Genomic DNA, 25,346 nt, shown 5'->3' with positions numbered 1-25,346 from the left:
AAACGTAAAGATACGCCATGGTCTCTATGTCTGCAACACCGTAGGTAACGAGCAACTCGAAGAACCTTGAAAAATGTAAAGCATTCCTGTTAAGTTTTATTCTCAATTTAGGATTATGATTTATAATTTATTTCTACACTAATTGAAGAAGTTTACATATAGGTTAATTTTGAAACTTGTGTCTTCCTACTATGAAGATCATCAGGTGTCACTGAACAAGTGACTTTAGTCGACTATGCTAAGAATCAATTGCGGAGACCATGGATGCAAGAACTGGCATAAAAAAACACACAGCTATTCAACACGTAAGGCAGTGTGCCCCAAGGCAGTGTGTGTTTTTCCAGAGGGCCAAATTTGGTCAAGCATGCCATGCCAAGGGCCAAAATGTTGTTTTATTTTTCTAATTCACCATTTTTATGTGCAAATTTAGCTTTAATTATAACTACTGTTTTAGAGATAATGCAGGAGGGCTTGATCAATTAGGGTTTAAATAGCGTCCAGGAATGGTGCATCGATGAGAATGCAAGGAATGAGGAGGAGGAGGAGGAGACGTAGCTTGCTTCAGACTATATTATGTTCAGCCTTGTTTATTTAAATACTTGGTAATGTCTTTCAGTTTCTATAAAACAACCGCAAAATAAAAACACCTTAAGTTCTATGAAGCATAGTAAATAAATAACTACAGGCTCAAGCACATACAGTTATATAGCAAGCCTATATAAATAAATCAAACAGAGCTGCAATCATAATACAGAAAATAGTCATACACAAAATATATACCGTATTTTCCGCACTATAAGGCGCACCGGGGTATAAGCCGCAGCAGCTAAATTGAATGATGTGTACATATATAAGCCGCACTGGACTATAAGCCGCAGGTGTTTTAATGTTTAATTACCATTAGGGCTGACCTGAATGCAATTATTCAGGCTTCGAATACTCGTTGGTTTTTCCAAGCGAATATTCGAATACTCATTCCAGAAAAAAACACCATCAAAAACAACATTAATAATCCCTATATACTCCCTGGAACCGATTTTGACAGTATCTGCATATTTTGTTGAATAATCAATAGCTTTTGAACGTTAATTAGTAGGCCTAAGTAGGTTGAAGTTCCTCAGTTTTTCCCTGTGAAAGCGAACAGCTGTTGTTCCGTTCCAAATCAGCTGTCCTCTGCCATCTCAGCCCTTACGGGAGCTTTTCAATTCATCCTGGAACGTGCATCTTTTCAGGGAATTTGTACAATAAATCCATAACAAATAACGAATATTGATTGTCTTATGTGTCCATATTATATCCATTATATTGTCCGAGTATTCCCAAGACGCTCACGCTCTGCAGCAAGCCAGTCACAGTTGATTGGCGCGGCGCTGTACAGCGAACGTAAACAAACAACTAAGCTAAGGTTAGCATTTCGTCAAGTATTACTTTTCCTCCCGAGATCCCGCTAATGTTGTGTTATAAAGTAAAGGGAAAAAAGATATCTATTCTTCCTCCACCTCTCTCGCTTCTCTGCTTGGTGTCGCTTATAGTTTGCCTCCCTCGCTCTGGTAACGTCACGTACGAAGCTCCGAATACTGATTTAAGTTTTGAATACAAATTTTCCGAGTGGCCGTTAGCTGTAAAAATCCATAGATTAACCGCACCGTTATATAAACCGCAGAATTGAAAAATGGGAAAAAAGGTGCGGCTTATAGTCCGAAAATGACGGTACTCAGATACTCAGGCGCAGTCGGGTTGAGTTTGTTTATTTAGCCTGAGTATCTGAGTATATATTTTGTGCATGACTTTTTTCTGTATTATGATTGAAGCTCTCTTTGATTTATTTATATAAATAAAGGAAACAAAGCGACAGGCACTATAAAAAGTCAAAGCCTTTTATACAATCACTATAATTATAAGTAGTAGTTGAAAATACCCTCTGTAAGGAGTCACACTAACAAAATGCTCTCTTGAAACAAAATTTGTCAATAACCCAACATTAATTTATAATGCCCCTGGAACGTCGGCAAACAAAAAGTCCAGCAAACAAACAGGCATACAGTGCAGCAGCCCTGAACATAAGGACTTAAAAAGCAACAGCACAGTGTATCTAACCATCCAGATCAATGTGTTCACGTCCACTCTCTTCCCCTCTCTACATGTCTCTCCCTTCCTCTCTAAGAGACACAGGAAGACAGAGATTTTAGTTAGTTACCTTTAAAATGTGATACCACAATATATGACATTAGTTTTAAATTCTTTAAATATGTGTAGCAAATAATATCAGTCTTTAAACAACAAAAAATATAATTTGCCTGATTGTGGCAAACATTATAGCCTAATTTGCTTTTATTTTAATATTATTCGGAATGACCAATTAGTTGGGCGCTGTTAGTTAGTCTTATCCTCTGTTTCTTCTCTCTATTTCAATTAATTTGTTTTTAATTAAGATGTGTAGCTACTAAAAGATTGTCAAAATAGCATAAATAAATAGATGTTGTTCACTCACCAACAGTGAGAGCGACGTGATGAGGCAACCTCTCTGATGTCAGGCCTGTAATCTGTTGTGGCAATCCCGAGGCACTGTCCATGATGGGCATTTGAGAGTCTGTTTCTGTCCTGGCTCTTGATGGCATTCATTGCAGAAAATGCTGATTCACAGATGTATGTTGAGGGGAACATTGTGAGGAGCAGCATAGCAATAGCTCTGGTGTTTTTAAAACGAGCTTTTGGAACCAGGTTGATCCAAAAGTCACACAGCAGTGACTCCTTGTTTTGAGCTTTGAGCAAATCAGATGTTCCCATTTCCAAGACCTCCATCTGAAGAGCTGCTTCATCTTTGGATGGCACGAGCCTTTTGGCCTCTGCAGTCCACTCGCCGTCAGCGGGCACAGAAAACGGCCGTCTCAAGAAGAGGAGGATGTCACCTAAGAGTTTAGGGGAGCTTTCAAATTGTTCCTTGAAGTTTTCTGCCAGGCTTGACACAAACTCCTTCATTGCTGGATCTTCCTGGAACTTCCTGCATTTTGTTGTTCTTAAAATGCTCACGCAGACGTGGGAAGTGCAACTTTCTCCCTTGAATGTCTCTCTCCAGAAGGTGCAGCTTCGACCGGAAGGCTTCAATCGCTTCGTACATGTCAGCAACGGTGTGGTTCTTGCATTGAAGCTGCAGGTTAAGGTGATTCAGATGAGACAAAATTAACATCTGCCAACACCTTGGCATCAGTTAAAAAGCCTAGAAATACGCTGGCTTTTGGGCTCTGCAGGCTGGATAAAAATGACACAAGTTCATCACGCAGGTCGCACACCCTCTCCAACACACGGCCTTTACTCAGCCAGCGAACATCGTTGTGCAGCAACAGATCTTTGTGTTCAGCTGACATTTCCTCAAGCAATGCTCTAAACAGGCGATGCTGCAGACTAGAGCTCTCACGGACAAAGTTCACTAGTCGTGTCACAGTATTCATCCTCCCTTTCATTTCTTCACACAGTTTTGCGCACAAAATTGACTTGTGAATAATGCAGTGTAGTAGTAGTTGGGTTAACGGCGGAAAGCCTGCTTACTAAGCCCTGGCGTCGTCCCACCATTGACGGAGCCCCGTCAGTAACAAACGACACAACTTTACTGACATCTAAGCCGTTCTGTTCGAAGAACAGTGTCAGTTTGTTAAAGATGATTTCCCCGGTAGTGCGCCCGGGCAGAGGGAGTAAACAGAGCAGCTCTTCACAGAAGATCTTTCCATCAAAAAATCTTGCGAACATGGACAGCTGTTCCATGTCGGTTCGGTCACAAGATGAGTCAATGGCTAGTGATATGCCGGCTTCGGCTTTCTTCAGATCGATGAGTAGACTGGAAAAGCAATCCTCCGCTAAAACCTTCACTCTTCTGGTTGCTGTGCTTGCCGACAGCGGCACCTGCTTTAATAGCTCCACAACTTTTGTTTTGATTTTTTCCTCTTGATTTTAGACCTCACCAGCCATCTGAATTGCACATTGTTTAATCAACTCTGCATCAGCAAAGGGCTTCTTAGCCTTAGCAAGCGTCCAGGAAACATGCAATGAAGCAGCTGTTGCGCTCTCTTGTGCCGATGCCATTTTGCATATGGTTGAAACAGACCGCTTGTATGATGTCAATATGCTTGCAATCTTTTGTTTGCGTTGCTCAGATGTTTCTGGGAAACTTCCATTAAAGCTGGCAGCATGCGAACAGTAAAAGTGCCGCTTCAGGTTGTCCGATTTAATGACAGCCACGGTCTGCATGCATATCAAGCATGTCGGCTTTGCGTTGGCATGGTCCGGTAAAAAAAAGCAATACTTATAGGTCCATTCAGTTTTAAACTGGCGGTGCTCCTGGCCAACCTTCCTTTTCTTGGCAAATGACATGTTTTTTCTTTCATAAATTTTCAATCCGTGGATTTTTGACAAAGTTGTAAGTCCCTGGGATGACGGATAGCGGGAAAGTGACAGCAGCGGCGGCTACTCTCTGGCGTGTGACGCTAGTGAAGTTGAAAACGCGCGAAGCACGTCATTACGTATGCACGCAGTAACGTCAACGGTCAAGTGGACGGTGTGGACTGAGGGCAAAATATAGCAGGCCGTGCAAATTTAATTCTTTTTTTGAATTTTGACATGTGAATGCGCTGGGTTAGCGCGGGCCGGACATTTGGCTCTCGCGGGCCAGATCTGGCCCGCAAACCGCTAAATGGGGTTCACTGACGTAAGGGATAATGCTTATTACACGGCCAAATTTGCCAAATCGAAAAAGTTACTTCAGACAGTGTCTTTTTTTTACATTTATTTGTTACCATTTGTAGTGTTGATCAGCAGAGAAATAGTTAGCCAAGACGTGGATGTCACTTAGCAACCGAATACGCTGGGTTGATAAGTTAACAGACTACTTGCGGAGTGGTATGAAAGACATGAATCAGAGGCAAAAAATCCAATTTCCTTTACAGTGGTCAATTATGCTTAGCAACGGTCATTTGTGCAAAAATAATTGACCGCCGAACGTTGAGAAAGCCCATTCAAGTGTACGGAGCATTCTACAGCATAAAGAAAAGCCGTGTAATAAGGAAGTGTAATGAGGCCTTCAGAACGCAATGGTAATGGTACTCGAGTAGTAATCTAGCTTTATGAAGTATAAGGTTATATTAGCTCTAGAAGTCTCATGGTCGCCTAGTTTTCTCTATGAACAGAGATCGAAACAAGAGCTTTGAGATTGTTGAGGTGGAATCCAATTGCCAAATGGAAGTTGTTTCTTATCTTTTGGAATAGTGTTAGAGCCATTAACATTATAATAACTAGAAACAAATATATCCTTAGGAGGACTTCTACCAAAACCGTACAATGTGTATCATCGATTTAGCGTTATTTATATAGGGCCAATATGTAGAAGATCAATTCAAAGGCTTAAAGTCGCACTGTGTACGATTGAGCCCATCCTAGATAGGAGGCGGGAGTCCTTCCAAATATCCCAAACTCAATAATATCGTTCTGTTCAGTCAAACTGGCTGGACAACGGTGGGACGGGACCTAGCCTAGCTGGCTGGGTGGCGTTAGTGGGAGGGGTTATGACAGTGGCGATGGGAAGTTCCTTGGTAAACAAAGAGAGAGGTATGGGCTGGCCAGTATCTTTATATGTAGAATATATCAGTTACCGGATGGGATTTTATTGATGAACATTATCTAAAATCGATAATCAGCAATGACTTCAGATATCTCCAGCTGATTATAGGCTATGTGCTAGTTGAAATGTGACACACTGCAACTTTATAAAGGGAAACAATCTGATTCACAGAGATACAATTGAAAAAAATATTTGCAGCAGTATCTTTTTCTTGTCCCTTTGAATTATGGGGATTTTATCTGCATATCTTTCATCCATATCACATCTACACACTTGCATCATTATAGGAGTGAGGTTAGGAGAGGATAAGGCTTGAAAATTAACAACTTGCATTGTAAGTTGAATCTTTTAAATTATTATGGCCCTATCCCACTCTGACGCACCTGCAGTACAATTCAGATGCATGAGTCCCTCAAATTCAATACAAACATGCTTACAATTTTAATTAAAAATAATAATGGGCTCTATGTAAATGCCTAGGCCTCCTCACCTTTCTTTATGTATCCTATCATACCCATTGTAAAGTGTTCTTAAGTTCCTAGAAATGCTTAAATACAAACAATTATAATTATCATAATTATTTGCAAAATTATAATAGCTCGTAAAGCACACTGTATGAATAAACATGGTACTCGAGTGTGTGATTATTGAATACAGCATGAGGTGTGTGTGTGTGTGTGTGTGTGTGTGTGTGTGTGTGTGTGTGTGTGTGTGTGTGTGTGTGTGTGTGTGTGTGTGTGTGTGTGTGTCAACGGGGTCAGTATGTCCAGGCTCCAGACATATTACCGCTTGACCACGCAGAGCAAGAGAGCAGACTGTGAATCTGATACCTTTCTCAAGAGGAAAACTCCTGGGAAACGCAGTTTGAGGAGTGGATAGAAACTGGAACAACCACAGGAAACAGACAGGAAATAAAAGTGTAATACACAGAATGAGGGATGATAAAGAAGACCGAATCGAAAGGCTAGGGACACAAAGGACTTCAAAAGAGAAGAAGAAAGTATTGAACACTCGATCACAGTGTGTGTCTGTGTGTGCTTGGTTTCAAAAGCCTACTAGTGCCAACAACAGATTATTTGGGTTATTGTGCCATGATGGTCTTCTGAGCTATGAAGCACACTGTTCTTCTCGATCCAAGAACATTTAGTTCCCTTTATCTAACTGATGTGAAGTATATCATAAAGAAGGATGTTTGGATCTAATATCCTATTTACTACTTCATTTAGCTGATGCTTGTAGTCCTATTATTAGGTGACTTACAGTGAATTCAGAAACATTTCATTGAGGAGCCAGTAGGGGCCAGTGCATCTTATTCCAGGATGCCTACAGGTTAGACGATGGAGCCCAGACATCCGAGTTTGAACCAAGAACCTTGCGGCTGAGACTCAAACACATTTACCATTTTTTCACCATCTTGTATAGGGTTATGGTCCAATATGGTACCTCAGCTACATGAAGAAATAATCAGCGTGACCCAAACATATCAATGTTCTGAAACACCTTTGGAAAGAGCTAGATCCGGCAGGCATCTAAGAAAATAAAATAACCTCTGCATTCCTGCAGGATTATGAGTCATATCATGGCATGTTTGAAGTAGCATATGACATAACAGATGCGTGCCTTCCAGCGATGCACAGTGACAGGATGGAAGACCTAGCATGAGGCCGTTCACTGGGAAAATAATAAGGTAGGCAACGTGGGAGTTGGATGAGCTCATGATGTTTTTTATTTTGGAAACTGATCCACACATATGGTATTATGATGAGGCTGCCCTGGTGTGGCAGGTCAAAATGATGGGAGGGAAACTTGAAGTAATAAGAGAGGTTAAATCTGCAACCCAGGTCCTGTGCTGCAGTTTTGGGCTGAATATAACTAAAAGCCGTGCCTACAATTGATTTACGTAGAAAAATGTGTTGTTGTCTACAGTTTGGCATCTATTAACTTCCAATTTGGAGCATCGCTGCCAATAAATTTTTTTACACTTACATTTGAGAGATGTTTTTATCCAAAGCGATTCACAAGTGAGGCTGAGAACAATCAAGGCAACAGACTCAAACCAGAATAGTTTAAAAAAAATAGTTAAAGTGCTGTACCACCTACTTAAAAAACAACAATAAAAGTGCTTGCTAAATTCCAAAAATCTATTTGTAAATATAATAGTATATAATATATAAAATATAATATAAAGTTCAACCACATTAAAAACAGCTCAACTAATTGTGCTTTAAATATAAATAATAACCTATTGCAAAATAAATAATACCCACTGCGCAATGTGTCGTAAGAGTGACGTCTCTTCTGTGTCATTATTGGACGTCACATTTCGTTCCACTGAAGGGGTTCTTTTGTAACGCCAGGCGACGTCTTTTTTCGACGTCTACCGAACGTCTAACTGTACGTTCACACCAACAGCTGTAAAAGATGCAAAATCGCCAAATAGCTCGAAATGCAAAGCTGTCTAAAATATTTACAGCTCATATCGCTCTTGCGTTTTCTCGCGTATGTTTACTGGGATCCACGCCGACGGGAGACATCTACATTCCGATTGGCTGGCAGTCATTTACAGCCGAAACGCTACTAGCTAATTTTCATAGAGTTGAGCCGTTTTCAACTCTCATTTACAGCTTTACAGCTTTAAAGCTATCGCTCAAGCGTTTTATCGCTCATGTCTAATAGAAAGTGAATAGTCGTTTATTGCTCAAAACGCTTTACAGCTTTTAAGGTATGGCCACACTGCACGCGCGTTGGGGTTGAAAATCGACATTTTTGCATAGGGAACCATTGGTGTAGGCGCGTAGACGCGTTACACGCATTAAAGCACGTAAACCCACCAACGCGCCCAACGCACCAACGCGCAAAGTTAAAAAAATTTAACTTTTGACGCGCCTACGCGTGACGCTTAGCCGCGATAGCCAACCAGCGTAGCGCTTGACCCGACGTCACTGGCAGAGAGTAGTGACGCTTGCACAGAAGCATATGGCTGACATCTTTCTTTATTCTGGGTGGAAATAGTAACATAGTTACGCCATTAAAAACGTTTATGTAAACATTTTTAGCGAGAAATGTGCATTTTACTTTCATAATGTTCGCTCGGTGAACGTGAAGGATGTTTGGTTTGATAGTTATGAAGAAGAGGGAACGCTCCATTCACTTGCATGGACAGCGTCTCTGGTTGCTAAGCAACCTCAACGTCTTGGCGGACTATATCTCTGCTGATCAACACTACGAATGCTGGAAACACACCAGACACACCATGTGAAGTTATTTAACCCGATTATTGTTATTTACATCCGAGATTATTCAATCGAATCAGATCTAAGCTCTATCATGCACCCAAACACGGCGGTGTTTTCTACCTCAGACTCCTAAATCCAGCGCAGCCACAGGCACGTTATGCCAATTTTTAACCAGAGTAGCGCTTGCAGTGTGGCCTTAGCTTTAGTGTGAACGCACAGTAATATTGACGTCCGTGGGATAGGCTTATAGTCCAAATGTGGTCGTTTGTGGACGTCTAAACAACATCAAATTTAGACTAATTTTAGACGTATTTTTTATACTACTTCAATAATTTATTTATTCGTTTATGGTTGTTGCCGTCGGAAAAAGAGGAATGGCGATTTATTTAATTGCAGCTTTCGGAGAAATTAAACTGACCAATCATTAGCTCTCTCTCTTGCTCGCTCCCTCTCGCTCGCATGCCTTTGACCCATCCGTGGGCCGATGAACACATCCACACATGTCGACTCCACCTGTCCACATTTTTTGTGTACCGGTCAAGATTCAACAGGCCACCCTCCCGTTACTGGTCCAACTTCTTAACCAGTAGGCCACATGCCAGTGCACGCGCGCGCGCACGCGCACACACACACACACACACACACACACACACACACACACACACACACACACACACACACACACACACACACACACACACACACACACACACACACACACACACACACACACACACACACACACACACACACACACACACACACACACACAGTCGCACAGAGACACACAAACACAGACACACACAGTCGCACAGAGACACACAAACACAGACACAAACAAAGAAGACATGCCTAGGTCCATTATTTACTGAACTTTTACCACAAACTGCATTTCAAAATAAATTAACAGATACATGCAAAAATAAATATATGCATAAAAAAATATTTGATTACTTAAAATAAATAAACCAGGAAATGTAAAATAACTACAAAAAAACATAATATACAAATATTACATCATGTATACATTTCCTGCACCTGTCATAGGCGTCCAAATGACGTCCAATTGTACCCAGTTCAAGGTTGAAATGCTACAGCTACAGGAAAACCAATGGTACAGAAAACACCTTGAAACATTAAGAAGTAGTATAAAAAAGACGTCTAAAATTAGTCTAAATTTGAGGTCACATTTGGACTAAAAATAGCCCTTAATGAGGTCCCAAGATCTAATAAATTCTATTCATGTCATTCACGGCAATTTGGGTAGTGTTTCGGGATACTGCACAATGTTTGCACACACTGGCCCTCATTTATCAAACGAGCGTACGACAGAAAACGTGCGTAAAATGGACGTACGCTCATTTCAACGTTGAGCTCAGCATTTATCAATTTGAACGTGAGCGCAGGCTGCGATGAAATCTCACGTCAGGTCTGAGCTCGTGTACGCAAGTTTTTTTGGCGCAACATACGGGTATTTCCATGATGAATAGTGCAGCACAAGTAGCCCATGTTCAACATCTGTATTAATTACTAAATAAATTGGAATTAGCCCAGCCGTTCAAACAATTACAATCAAGTCAGGCCTAATTAAAAACAGTATTGCTATGAAAATAATTAGAATGTGACAGGTGAAATGTTTATTCAGCTGTCTATATTAACAGGAGCTTTGCCAAATAGGTGGTCGTGTCTCAGCGATGGCAGATCTGACTCTGTTAGAGGACCTCAACGCACAGACAAGAGAGTTTTTCGAGACCGCGCCGATTTTTTTAAGGAGGGCGATGAATGGCTCTTGAGTCGTTTTCGTCTCCCAAGGCCTCTCCTGATGGAGCTATGCAATGCTTTGGAGCTACAGTTAAGGCGAGAAACTAGGCGATCAAACGCAATACCTGTGCAGGTTTGCTCTACCTAGGGATTTTTGGCCACCGGGATCTTGCAGCGGGAGATCGGGGACAGGTCTGCTATTTCCCAGCCAAGTATTAGCCGAACCATGCCAGCAGTTTTGGCAGCTATAATGTCCCTCTCCGAACGTTATATTAAATTCCCATCTAATAACGATCAGCAAACTGGAATCAAACGGGATTTTTATGCTATTGCTAGGTTTCCAAATGTGATTGGTGCGGTTGATTGTACCCATGTGCGTATGAACCATATATTAATGATTACGCGTACATCAACCACAAAAGCTACCATTCAGTTAATGTTCCGATTATTTGCGATGCCAGAATGTCAATCCTGAACATGGTAGCCCGATGGCCTGGGGGCACGCATTCTTTTATTTTCCAAAATAGCAACGTTGGGCATCGTCTACATCAGGGCGCACTACATGGTCAGAGTCATCTCGGTGAGTTACGCTGCAGTCGCACTGCACCGGCCTCCTCCCGTTTCTTGCTTGGCCGGCTTCACAGCCGCAACACGTTTTTTGGTGCTGAACTTCATGTCGGACCATTTTTTCTTCACCTTATTCGGAATTAAATAACTTTAACGGAATGCAAACAATAGCATGTGAAATGTTTTAAGCTGGATAACAGAAGTTGTACATTTAATTTATTATTTAATTAATTTAATTAACAAACCTCTTCCGTAGCCCGACGAACATTGGAAACACTATTCACTGCAACAGTTATTTCCTTCCATATAGCATTCTTTTGCTGGCCTTTAATGCCAGCTTTTAGGCTACCAAATAAAACCAGACGGTTCGCATCCACCAGTGTCCCGAGCGTCTCCATTTGGGTCTCGGAAAAAATCCTCTATTTTACCGTTGGACGTTTCTCCATGTCGTAAAAGTTAGGGGCGAGACTTCTGAAGACGTGCTTTTATATGGGCGTGTTACGTTAATTACGATCGATCTCAGCCGCCGTATTTATCAACACCAAGATCCTTCGTACGCTGGGATTGGTGTGAAACGAAGGTTTCGTAAATCTCACGTGGGTCCAATCGTAAGATGAATCATGCGTTCAGATTTGCGCTCATTTCTACGTTCGTTTGATAAATGAGGGCCACTAACTCCTGCAGTCAGACAAAATATGAACATACTGAACACATGGAAGCACTGCTGGCTTTCCAATGGGGGGACAGAGAGTAGATGCCTCGTGTCATATTGATTGACACTTTCTTCCAAAGTGACTTACCAGTGAGGCTGAGAATTAACTTTCAGTGCTGCAAAACCTAGTTTCTAAAAGAAAATTCGACGGATGCAGAATAGTGATAGAATAGAAAACCGGTTGTATTCTTTCATTCAAGATGAATATATTTTGTTTGCAATCCAACCCAAAGCAGCCTGGTGTTGTGATTAAAGAGCATCAACATCTGCCTTCAAACTGAAAGTACTCTGAGACAAGCATCAAGTGTAGTCTTTATGTGTCATCAAGTGTATTATTGGCCAACTTAAAAGATATTTTTGATTTAGACCTTTTGTGCAGACCTTATTCAAACTACACACTGCACATCAACAAAGGCATTGTCGGATGTTCCTTGAATTTGAAGCAGGGCCCAGAGCTCCTTTCAGCTAATAAGATTTCAAAAGGTGTGCAACGGAGCAGAAAGGCTGGTGCAAGTTTAGGTTCTATAACTTCCCATTTTGTTATTGACAGTGGATACTGGATGACGGCCCTCCGAAAAACAACTGTGTTCTTTAAAGGGACTCTTACCTTTGTTGCATTTTTACACTTTTTTTGGATAAGGTTAAATTGGTATTAATAAGGTAATAACACTCTAATATGCTAGACAGACCCACCAGGAGTAAAAACAAACATTTATTTTACTCTCATAATATTTAGTGAAAACTTCAACCAATAAAATTCTTCGGACCGAATGACCTTATTGGCCGACAGACCTGTCTGTTTGCTGCATGGATATATAAGGTTTTCCGTCTGCTTCTTGTGGCGCATTCGGGTCCGCGTCATCAAGGCGCGTCCTCAACTAGAGGGTTTGTTTTGATTCCACGGCAGACAGTAGCGAGTAGCGACCGTAGCGACTGACGATGGCAGACCAAAGTGGTCCACGGCGTACTGAAACTGCACCATTCAGTCCGATTAGGGGACTCATCTCGGACTCAGACTCACAGAGTTACCCTCCTCTGGAGCCTCAGGAAGACCTCCAGACTGTTGGCCACCAACTGCACCATTCAGTCCGACAAGGGGACCCGATTCGGCCTCAGAAGCCAAGTGGTCCCGCTCCCCTGGATGATTCTCAGGACCTCCAGACCGTTGGCAACCAACCGCACCACTCAGTCCGATTAGGGGACCCATTTCGGACTCAGACGCGACGTTGTCCCGCTACTCAGGAGCTATTGGAAGACCTCCAGACCGTTGGCACCCAACCGCACCACTCAGTCCGATTACGGGACCCATTTCGGACTCAGACGCGACGTTGTCCCGCTACTCTGGAGCTACAGGAAGACCTCCAGAACGTTGGCACCCAACCGCACCACTCAGTCCGATTACGGGACCCATTTCGGACTCAGACGCGACGTTGTCCCGCTACTCTGGAGCTACAGGAAGACCTCCAGAACGTTGGCACCCAACCGCATCACTCAGTCCGATTACGTGACCCATTTCGGACTCAGACGCGTCTTCTTCGGACTTCTTGTTTACTAGACCCCTGGTAGATATTATGACCCCTGGGAGTCTAAACATAACCCATGGGAGTCTAAACATAACCCATGGGAGTCTAGAACTTTTGTACTGTAGCGACCCTGGGACAGTTAAATAGTTTGTGTGTTATGTGTTACATTATATTTCGTTGTCCGCTATGCCAGTTGTTCTATGTGTATGTATTGTAATGTTCTTCTTGTCAATCAGCGTGGGGGCGAATCATTAGGTCAGCTGGGGGAGGGCCTTGGAAGAACAGGAGGGTGGGGGCCTGCACGCGAGTGAGACCGTGTTGGGGGTTGCCGGGGTAACCGGGGTTTGTTTTGTGTCGGTTTTCTGCCGTTGGTTACAATGTTACGGGTTTCAGTGACCTGGTTTTGGTTCATTAAAACTACCTTCAACTACTAATGACTCGACATCATTATGTCACCGGCGAGGTCGTTACAGTACTCCAGTACTACAGTCAAAAATAACGCTTAGTTTTGTACGCTTAGGGGGTGGGGCATTGGAGGAAGGCGGGATGATTTGAATGTGCTGTAATTCTCAAATGCAACAAAGGTCAGAGTCCCTTTAAAGCCAGCTTGCCGACCTTGATTCTCGTCTTCTCTTAGACAGTATAACTCTCAGATGCCGAAGACACAAGAGCAATTGATCTGAAAAACACTGAAGATCTATCATACTTTATTGTAGCCAACCAAGAAGGATGCAGGAGCGCAAAGTACCAAAGAACTGGCCAGATGTATGGAGAATCGGGATGACTGGAAGCAACGATGGAGGGCTCGTCTGAGGACGACCTAGAAAAAAAAAAACACCACAGCAACCCATTGATCACAGAGGTAAACTCATCTTTACAAGCTGACAAGTATTATATTTCACCCTTGTCTGACCTCTTGTGAAGACTGCCCTTTTCTCAGGGGTACGGCCCAGGTTTCAGTTTGAGATCATGTACTCCAAACCTCCAATCTCCAGGTCATGTCAACAGACAGAGAGAGCTGTATGGTGGCAAACCTGAGCATCATTTAATACAGTTGTCAGATTGCTGGTTGTGTCCCCAGTGCAGGACGGCCACAATGAACAAGAAATATATTGTCTGCATCATTTGTATTTTATTTGTTTGTTTGTAGACTGAAAATGAATACTGGAATACTGTAGTGATAACCCTACTTTCTTAATTTAATGAACTAAATATGTGGTGGCCTCTAAAACAAAATAGAAGTGTTATATTATGAAAAGTTTGAGGGCCCTGCCTGATCTTAGACACATCCATCACATTACGTGGAAATGATAAGCCATCGTCTGAAAGATACAGACCATGGAGACCAAAGATCTATAGTCGACAGCGATACAAACGAGCAGCTGAAGGGGCAGCTTTGTGGTTATCCGAAAGCTTTTGGGTTCCAGCCCCAAAGTCTTAAACCTACATTGAGAGAAGCTTCAGAAACCTGACCAAATAGTGCCTGCTCATTAATGATGCATTTGTAAAAAGTTGATTTGGAGGAAAGCTTCCATCAATAAGATAGATTACTTATTGGTAAAAAGAATTGATCCTCGATGCTTCTGCGGCTAAACCGTGGAATTTGTCCTCGAGGCCCCAAAGTATCCTCCTTCGTTCTACAACTCCTGCAAATCCCTGTTGGTCTGTGCAGGGCACCATTGAATTCAATGGTTTTAGTTTGACCTCTGGAGCTGGGGAGATGTTAGGCCCCTTGGGAAGTGACTCGCCCCATCTGCTCTCTGTCCCCTGTGGCTTCCAGGGAAAGGTCAGGTAGGACCACCCTCTTGTTTAATCTCCACACGCTCCCTCTTGACCAGCTGTGATGAGTAGTGAACTGGAACGAACGGATTGTTGTTTTATTTTCCCGCCGGGCAGGACATTAAACCTGTCGTAACCAGCTGTGCTTTATAGCGGGCGGTTTGAATCCACCAACGGTGCCCATTGCATCTATCGTATTCACTGATTATTCTATTGGTGTTTAGAAGAATCCAAAGAGTTAAGGTGGCGCCCGATTGTGCAGGATCCGGCCGTGGGGGGTTTAGCTAGACTGAAGGACGAGAGCACACAACACATATTGTGTCCCCTCAACACATTTTGAATGGATGTGCATTTCTTCTGTGATTACTTTTAAATCCTTCCATTGGCTCACCCCAAGTGAAATTTTGGAGCTCTTAATGCGGCTTTGACCCTCTGCATGTCCCTGGATGTCAGAGATGAAGAGTGGGGGGGGTGATGGAGCATTTTCCATCAGTGCGGACCTGCTGGAAGGTGAATCAAGGACTCAGGATGGACCTGGAAGGGTTTGGCTACGTTAAAGACCGTTGAAGGACTCCACCTCGCTGTGCTGTCTTTTTGTTTGAATTCTCAGGAGGTCAATGATTTCCTTTCTAATGTTTAGATTAAAGAGGCACTTCTAGTAATAATCATAAAATAACTGATATTGGTAATAAGACAATGTCAACATTATTAATGGTGATTAACACTGATATTTTAATTATTTAATGCCTCATTATTGTGTGGCATTAAAGGAATATTATGTATTTTCTGCTGCTAAGTGTCGCTCAATCAACACAATTACATAAGACATATTTTGATGATGAAGTAAACTAGACTTAGAACATTGCTGATGAAAATGTTGGTTAGAATAAAGATACTGTAATCCCTCAAAACAACTGGGCATGCACCTGATAAACAATTTATATGGACCACTAACTACTGGTAAACAAACAACCAAATCTCAGAGGTCTCATTTTGGGATATTTAATCTTTAAATGTTGCATATTATATATATATATATAATTAATTCTTTACAGCATGTATAGCAGAGGTTTTAAGGCCTTTATAAAAGTATATGCTGTGTGAATATGATTGGCCTCCTCCTACTACACAGTACATAGTACTAAAGTATTATAGAATTCACTTCATTTTTATGTGGCAGATACCCGGCATATTGCTTTTATTTTGGATGATTCTGTAGTACGTCTGTTTACAATCACAATTTATAGGAACAACAACCAACTCTAGAGTTCAGTAGAAAACACGGACTCCAACAGTTAAAAAAAGAAACTGGCATGCCTCAAAATATCCCTCTCTTCTGTCAAAGAGAAATAAGAAAATTGCCATAGTGGTGTCTGAGAGGAATACCTTCGAGTTGTGAATGTGGACTTCACTACACTTTTGTTAAGAAAGAAAAAAGGTATTTTGATAGGCACAGGACGCTCAGTAAATGGATGTGAGCAGGGCGGCGATAGAGAAAAGTGCGTGGGCTGACAGTTCCTGGACGTCGAACAAGCCCGGCACAGGGGAGACGGAATGGATTTTTCCTGCCAGTTTTTCGCCGAGAAGAGGTGTTAGAAAACATTGTATTGTTCTCTTGGTATCAAACAAAAACTGAGAGCGGAATCTGATCATCCGGCCTTCAGGAATGTGATTCGTGGTACTTGGACACAGGAGTTCAGCCTGTGCTTGGAGGCTATATAGGTAAAAGCATTGTGGATAAATGTGGTGGCTCAGGATTCAGCTCCCCTCAAGGGGAGGCGACTGCTTTCCCTCATCCATCCAGATGAGGGAAAGTGTTTCCTAAAAGGATGGCTTCAGGGGGTCTGACCAGGGGGTATCACTGAAGTGTATTTTAAAATGTAAATGCAAGGAATAGAACAGAACAAAGACAGTTAGGGTGTACAATAGGGTATGACATATTCCATATGTCGGGACCATAAATAGGATTCAATCGCAGATGGAACACAGCTTTTCAATGCACTTAAGACTCAAATATTCTGTATTAGGGATTCTTTTATTTGTGTTAGTTTGCGTCCCAATTACATACTGAAGTTGTCAGAGAATCCCTGGTGTATATATGGTGCATAATAAAAACCAATGCACAGAATGCATTGCAGATCCTACAGATTATGATACAGATATAATACAAAAAGAAGAAAGGGTGTCAAGTATTTTCCCTTCAGTATTGAAAAACTTCTCTCCTTTGTCTCTTTCAGAATCTTTTATAACAGTTTAAGTCTTCACTTCCCCTTTTTGGATACTGATTGATTAGAAGTAAACCTTTTAGAGTTATTTTAGCATGAAACCCCATAAATAGTAAGAGGGGGTTGAGGGAAACTGCAACCTTTTCTTGGATCTGAATGGACCTCTTTCGTCCCTCCTTTGTTCTGGGAATGAAAGGAAGCACATCATTTTAACCTTGAGAAAACTTTAGTTAGAGAAACTGTTTATCGATTGCTTGGAAGAATCAAATCAGGGGGCAGGACAGTGTAGTCTCCAGGGCAGTGGATTCAAACCTTTTTTGGCCCAGCAGTGACCCAATCCTGACTTCTACTTAGATATTCCTGCCTCTGCTGACCCACCCATTGTTTCAATCAACAATGCAATCATCATTTACCTGTAATATCTACAAGTCCCAGAGAAGTATTTAGGACTATTAAGCTTGTGGCTTTGAATCACTAGTTTGTATATCAGGGACCTTTGACGTTCAAAGTTTTTCACGAATAATGAATTGACCACCAATTATATGTCAGCAATCTCCCGTGTGCCCCACTTAACCTGAGGCCCAATTGAATCCAACCCTAAAGACTGGAAACTCACGTACAAAGTCTGATCCCCGAAGTCCGCAACTACCCGTAGGCACACCTAGCCCCTACCTTCTCCTTAATATCACCTGAATTCGCTTTGGATGTCAGCCAAATGGTTAAATGAAAAGAGTTAACAATTTTCACCTTATACAAATGGTATCAGGTTAAGAATAGCACTGTAGAACTGTGACAACCCACAGGTGTTGAAGGGGTATTGCCTTCTGTAAAATAAAATGATAATGACTTTTTTTTGCCTCCTCCACATACGTGCGTAGGCACACCATAGTGGTGGACCGAGCAATCCATGGTGAGTGCCACATATTGTATTGTCATAAATGGCAATACATCTTGCTGTCTTTTTACCATGCGGATCAGTTTTATGGTTTTTCTACTCATGCTGTTTAAGCGCAAAATCTGCACTGAGAAGGCTTGAGCTACTGGGACTATTAGAGTGCAGCAGCCCACTTTCACTATCCCCACATGATCCACACGTGTGTGTGTGTGTGTGTGTGTGTGTGTGTGTGTGTGTGTGTGTGTGTGTGTGTGTGTGTGTGTGTGTGTGTGTGTGTGTGTGTGTGTGTGTGTGTGTGTGTGTGTGTGTGTGTGTCAACGTTTGCTTGTGTGTCTACCTGTGTCACTGAAATGGTGGAAACTTGTTTAAAGTGTTGACGCTGTAAATATTTTACTTCCTCAAAAAAAGAAAAGAAGGTGAATGAGTGAAAGCGAGAATGGGAGAGAGTGAGAGAGCAAGAGTACAGAGAAAGGTCGCCCATACTGAATAATATAAATATTGAAATGCGGAATTTAATATGGGCAGAGTGGACTACTTGTTTGGATGTTAATATGTGCAAGTTCATACACACGTTAATGCAAATGCTCAATGTCTGGTCCTTGATTTATGTAGAGTTGTGATTCTCATGCAGAACCACCTGTCCGGCTCCTCTCTCTAATCAATGTTCAGTGAATGCCAGGTACATTTTTTAACTTAAAAATGTCAAACTATATTCAACGTTGACTTCCCGATTTACATTTTTTTCAACAAGGCTAACACGCCGGGAGACCACATCCACCACGGTGACGGCCTTGACCGGCACCGTGCGATACCGCTAAAAGCTAATCGTACTCACACTCGTGTCGGCTGTCGGTTCTTCAAAGTAGCAAGCGACCTCACAAACCGAGCCCCATTCTGACTCATCAGTCAACCGCTTGCTCTGCTAACTCACTTCTCAAACATAAACCTGTGTTGTATAATGGAGGGCCTGTGAATCACTTGGGGACTTAAACAGGGATTAAGTGTTGCCATCAATTTGATTCGACGGGAGTTGAACATTGCATTGCAAAAAATGTGCACTTCTTTCAGAAAGTAGCTGCAGGAGAGAAGAACAATCAAGTATCCAATGTTGTCAAACTCATTTTGATCCTTGCTAATCCTGATGAATCATCCACTTCACCAGTCAGCGGAGGTCAGAGTAACCAAATTACAACCACTTATAACATTGAGTTGTTTCCCAAACAATTCAGTTCTGCCAGGACTTTTTGGAACAAATTCCATTTTCCAACTTTGATTCCGTATCACGTACATCAGCCCGGTTTTGTTGCCGTTGTCTTAGCCTATCCTTCTAGACTCTTCTCGCTTAGCATTTGTAGAAAATCCAAGATTTTTTCATACCAAACTTGTTCCAGTTGAAGCAGAAGCTGTGCCCTTGAGCATTGAAGTATGGCTTTTAATTAAAAAGTTCACTGAATTACTGCAGAAAATTAATACAGAGACAAGGATGGTAACCTTTAGAAATATCTAAATGCGTAATTTACAAATATATCATAATTATAACATTACAAATTATCTGACAGTCTTTAATTGACTTATTACTAGTCAATTTAATAAGCCAATTTATAGATTTTCCATGCACCTATAGATGGCTCCCTTCCTCTCTCCGACTGAAAGGCTTTATGTTAGTTAGCATTTGCACTGTCACTTCAATTTACAGATTTCTCTTTGATCCTCTTCTCAATCCAGCCAGTCGACCTGATAACTATTTATTTTCTGTAGTCGCCTCTCCATCTCCAGACACTCCAAGTTCCCCCTTCCTAACCCATACTGTACCTCTAATTAGCATCTCCCGCAACGGCTGCAGCCGAACAAGGCTGATCTATAGCCGTCTCCATGACGATCATTCCCCTTTACACCTGGGTCCTTTGATGTTGGTGCCTAGGATGTGAAAGCTTTTCCTATTATAATTGTGTGCATCCATTTTCCCTCTGAAGATTCTTGCTAAATGCTGTCAGTCTGTCCTTCCAGGTTCATACTAAGATAACCAATACTTTGCTCTGAAGAAGAGTCTTAATGCATAAACATAAGGCTTTCTAGTTAGAATATATTATAAATAACTTTCGGAAATATATATTTTTCGGGCAATAATAAATACAACTTTTGTTGTTCTGTTATTGTGTCTGAGGCATGTACATAACTTTAATACATTAACCTGAATGAATATTAACACTTTTTTGTTTTTAATTATTGTTCAGTGTTCAACTACAAAAACAAGCTTAGTAGTTGTTATTTATTAATAGCAGTAGCATGTTTTTGTTATTTATTTAAAGCATTTAAATATGTATTAAGATACTGTAAGTTTATACTGTAAGTTTAATATGGTTTAATATATGGTCTGCTATATGTTCCTCCCCAAAGAAACTTGTTAAAAGATAGCAATTGATATTCAGTGAATGTTTCAGAAATCCCTTTAACAGCAGTGAATAAAACATCACAATAATTCAAAAGCTGTTGCGTACATAAAAACTAAGACTAACAAAATGAAAAAAAAAATCCTTCAAAATGTATACCGTTATCCAACTTGGTTACATGGTCTCTTGGCTAGTGACTTTATTATCAGCACATTAGGGAAAAAGTCAACACTATGTGTTATGGAGAGATCATTCCATACAATATTGATTTAATTGAATTTAGTAAAAGATAAACCCAAATTAATCTTGAACTCTCGGGGTTATACCTTCATTGTTGAAGGCACTTCTTCTAAGTCTCTTTGGTTGAAAGCGTCAGCTCAGTAAATTTAATGTAAGACGATCTAAGTACAATGGCATTGTATAAAATGCAATGCCATTGTAAAAAAAATTGCAATGAATTAAATTAGTGGTAAAGTAAAGAGGCCTTACAAGTAAAAGCCCTGCCATATGCTTTAATTAATAATACATTAACTGGTTAAGTGGTGGAGCACATATGTGACTAATTGAGTGATTAACTCATTCAAAATAATTTGCTGTACTTAATGCAGTGTTTTCCCCCAGTACTGTGTTGTTAAGGCGGCCGCCTTAACAACAATAGGGCCCCGCCTTGACTACCAATGTATGTGTGTGTATGTATATATATATATATATATATCAGTCCCGCCAGAAAAACGTGATTATGCGATCGCATAATTCAACGCATAATCTGCATATTCATGCGGGGGCCGCGTTTTTTCAAATATGCCGCACTTTCACCGCATAAATTGTCAATTTCAGCGAAAAAAGCAGCCATTTCCCCCTGTTGCCATGGGAACGTTATGGAGTGACGTAATTACGCGACGTGAACGTCATCGCAAACCCTGCGACGAAGGCAAGATGAAGGGGTCTCATTTGCCAACAAAGATAAGTGCAAAAGACAGCAGTTTCCCGGATTGTTACACGACAGTGGGGGCAAATTATTTTTCACTCCGTGCAACTGGGCGTTGGACCACAGGCGGAAGTTGACGCTGGAAAACCACTTTGCCGCAGCCAAACATGCAAGGATGGTTAAAGAGATGGACGTTGAGGGAGAGGGGATGGAGGATGAGGATAAGGAATGATTGGCTAGTGTTAGAGGCTACACAGTTGGTTTTCATTTTCACAGTGGACTGTTGTAGTTTCATTCAATGAGTTGATGCAACTTTACAGTTGTAAGATTGCACTTTTTTGTTACTCTTTTGAAAAGCTTCCTCTGTAAAACAGGAAAAAATATATACATATTTTATTTATTCATTTTTACAGAAGTTGTAGCAGATTATTTTTGTAAAGCTACAGAAGTTGTACTCAATGTTTTGTAAGTTTGAGCAATGTTTTAAGGTCTCAAATAAAACAAGATGAGAACTTAAATATTCCCAGCACTTTATGTGATGCAATATGCTTGTTTATCATAGAAAGTTATAAGAAATTACTCTTTACATTAAGGTAGTAGCCTAGTGAGAACAGGGTGTTGGGGAAATCACTTTTTCCCCTCTTTTACATCAAACTGCAATTTTCGCAAGTTCCCGCATTTTTCGCAAGTTCCCGCATTATTTATTTCGCAAGTTTCCGCATTTTTTGCAAGTTCCCGCAATTTCATCACATAAAAAATTGCATAAATATGCCGCATATTTCATGCGGCATATTTTTTAAGAAAACGTGCCACATAATCAAGGATTTTTGGCCGCATAAATCACAAAAAAACGCCACCTTTTTCTGGAGTGACATACATATATATATATATATTTTTTTAATACTTTTTTTATTTATTTTGCATTAACAAAGTAGAAAACTCATCAGGTGTAAAAAATAAAGATCAATAATGCATCGGTAATACTGTTCACAACAATGGTCTTGCCATCAAGCTTTTTGAATTGATTTGAAGGGGAGACTCGGGGAGACTCCCCGAGTCTCCCCCCGTTATTCACATTGGACCTAAAGGTGTATCGGAGAGACAGTTAGTGAAACATGGTCAGCTACAGCTAGTGAAACACAGAGCAGCCCTGCTTGCTGATCATTGTAGCACCTGACCATACCGCAGAACCACAATATAGGTGTGTTAGGGTTTGTAGGACTCGTCAATTGTGATATAAATAGGAACGAGCGCTTCCTTACTATAGATGTGTTACTTGTCATTTTAGAAACCAGACTATCCACACTATAAGTATGTACTGCCATAACATTTATGTTGAGGGCATTTAGCAAACGCTTTCATCCAAAGCGAGTTATAATAAGTACATTGTCGGAAGAAGGATAAACAATATATTGCAGTCGGTACAGTAAGGCTGTTCATAGAACCAAGTGCCAAGCACCAATAATCGCTAGGTTAACCCATTCCCTGTATACAACAAAGCTATCTCGGATAAGATGCTACACAACTAAGTACTATTTTTATGTGCCAGGACGTACAACATACAATATGTGCGTACATTAAGTGCCAGGACGTAGAACATACAATAAATGTGTACATTAAGTGCCAGGATGTACAACATACAATAAGTGCGTAGGGAGGGTGTCTATGCAGAGTCTAGGTGAACTCCTGCTCAGCAGTCACACCCTCCATCAACAGGTTGGGTTGGGGACCCGGTGTCAACGAGTGATCTGTTCCAAATGCAGTGCTTTGAGTGTTTGATATGCTTAATACAAGTTGGTGGTTTGTGGCACATTGATGAACTGACTGCAGCTCTTTGTTGCGGGTTAGTGTGATTTCCTCATCGGTTGGTGCTGGTTTATATATTGTAGTCGTCTGCATACATAGACATAGAGGCTTTTTGACATGCTAGTGGGAGATCATTGGTGACATGGAGTAGAGCAGTGGTTCCCAACCGTTGACATTAGTTGATCAGCTAAATAAACAGAAAATAATAATGAATACAGATGTAGTGCCTGAGCCCCCATTATACTAAATGATGACTGCAAGAAGGCCACGGCCAGTTGGAAACAGTGGGTGAAAAAAGTCAGCCACCCTGCTTATGCCCCCAGTGTTCCTTCAGCAAACACTGATTAACGAAAACATCAATGGAATACATTATAACGGAAAACATCATGCAATGCACAGGGTAACAATGTTTTGGAAATAAAAACAAGCCAGAATGATATATCTACTGAAAAAGAATTACAACATATTTTCAATTAGCTATATAAAATGATAAAAGGGTTATTTTTTTGTTAATAAAAGGTCAGGTATGACCTGAGGTACCTTTGCACACTTCCATAGGTACGTGTACTAATTGCATTTAAAATTGAAAAACACATAACCGTCGTTTCTCAAACCACAATCCATTTTCTCACAATATTTGATGCGTTGGTTTCGGCTTCACTGAATCTTATGGTATTGGATCATTGAAAAGAAATATAATATAAAAGCCATACATTGCCCTGTTTATTTAACTATGAGGCTTATACCCAAATTGTATCCAGATACATGTTATTCCGGAGCAGGTGGGGGTTAGGGCATCATGCTCAAAGATGTCTACAGGTAGATTGCTGACACTGGGGTTGAAACCAAAAAGGTTTCTGAAGCTATTTGAACCGTTCGCCATAGCTTTCCAACTTTCATTCATCATTTCTGAAGTTTGAACTACAGTACATTCCCAATGCCTCCGGGATGGACATCGGATTGCTATATTGCTATGTGCCATCGTCACTCAACGCGGACGCTTTCAGAGAACATGGTGAAATTGAGCCCAGCACCTTTTGATTCCCAGGCGAAAGGTACCGGGTTCGAACCCCAATGTACACAGCCAAACCTGTACGCTTCATTTCATCAATGCTCCTGAATGACATGTATCTGACAACTCTCTACATCCCTTTGGATAACAGCGTCTGCAAGATTATTAAATATTAAGTTGTAAAGCTTGAATTCATGTTAAAAAGAGGGATAAAATATTCATTTCTCTCCGGCATTCCGTTCCTGAACATAGGGAAAAGACAGGGAATTAGTAACATAAAAAAAATAGGAGCAACCGTTGCCTTTTGTGATTCTATAGTGTTTTGGATCGACAAAGTTATGTGTTTGCGCATTCGTACGGTAGGGTAGTGAGTTGGTAAGGTCATAGTGTGATTCACCTCCAATTGTAAACTCTGTGTATCCTAATGAAACCCTATGTGACAACCAGGAGATCGTCTTCTTAAGTAGACACGTCTCTACAAGATGAACAAGGGTTCATCTCATGCCCCGATGCAGTTCGCACAAGGTCATGCCACTTTATCCTCTCTATGTCTATCCACCCCAAGATCTTTAACAAAACAGTAATTTGCCACCCCTTAATTGTATCTCTGTGTACCGTGCATATTTGTGACAGTTCTTTGAAATTGAATAGGGAATCATGGTGTGTATAAAACCACGGTTCCCATGCCGTGGGCCGTATTTTGTTCTGCTGATCAAAAAAAACGGAAAAAAGAAAGTTGAACATTTTTCTTTCATTGCTTGTACAATAATAGTTTTTTTTCTGATGCGACAAGAGGCGATGACCCAATTCATTTCCACAGATCCTATACTCAGAACAAGATAAAAATCACCCAAGCAGAACAACTAATCTCCACCATCGCAGGCAGCTGCGTCGGAAACTACTT

The 25,346-nt window shown here is 41.1% G+C and overlaps 1 long non-coding RNA gene across 5 annotated transcripts in view; it reads right to left on the bottom strand.

Moving 5' to 3' along the window:
• LOC130372146 (uncharacterized) overlaps window positions 1–25,346 on the bottom strand; it is a 147,282-nt gene that overhangs the window by 88,550 nt on the left and 33,386 nt on the right. For 3 of the 5 annotated variants that reach the window (XR_008893305.1, XR_008893306.1, XR_008893307.1), the window contains exons 3-4: window positions 14,321–14,425; window positions 14,156–14,227 (exon numbers count right to left, since the gene is read on the bottom strand). This is a non-coding gene — a long non-coding RNA (uncharacterized LOC130372146). Of the gene's footprint in view, window positions 1–13,913; window positions 14,228–14,320; window positions 14,442–25,346 lie in introns of those variants that run through there. The other 2 variants (XR_008893308.1, XR_008893304.1) reach the window with 2 other exon arrangements.

This window comes from Gadus chalcogrammus, chromosome 19 (genome assembly GCF_026213295.1).
Source record: "Gadus chalcogrammus isolate NIFS_2021 chromosome 19, NIFS_Gcha_1.0, whole genome shotgun sequence".
Lineage (NCBI taxonomy): Eukaryota > Metazoa > Chordata > Actinopteri > Gadiformes > Gadidae > Gadus > Gadus chalcogrammus.
This window is presented reverse-complemented; position numbering and strand designations above follow the sequence as displayed.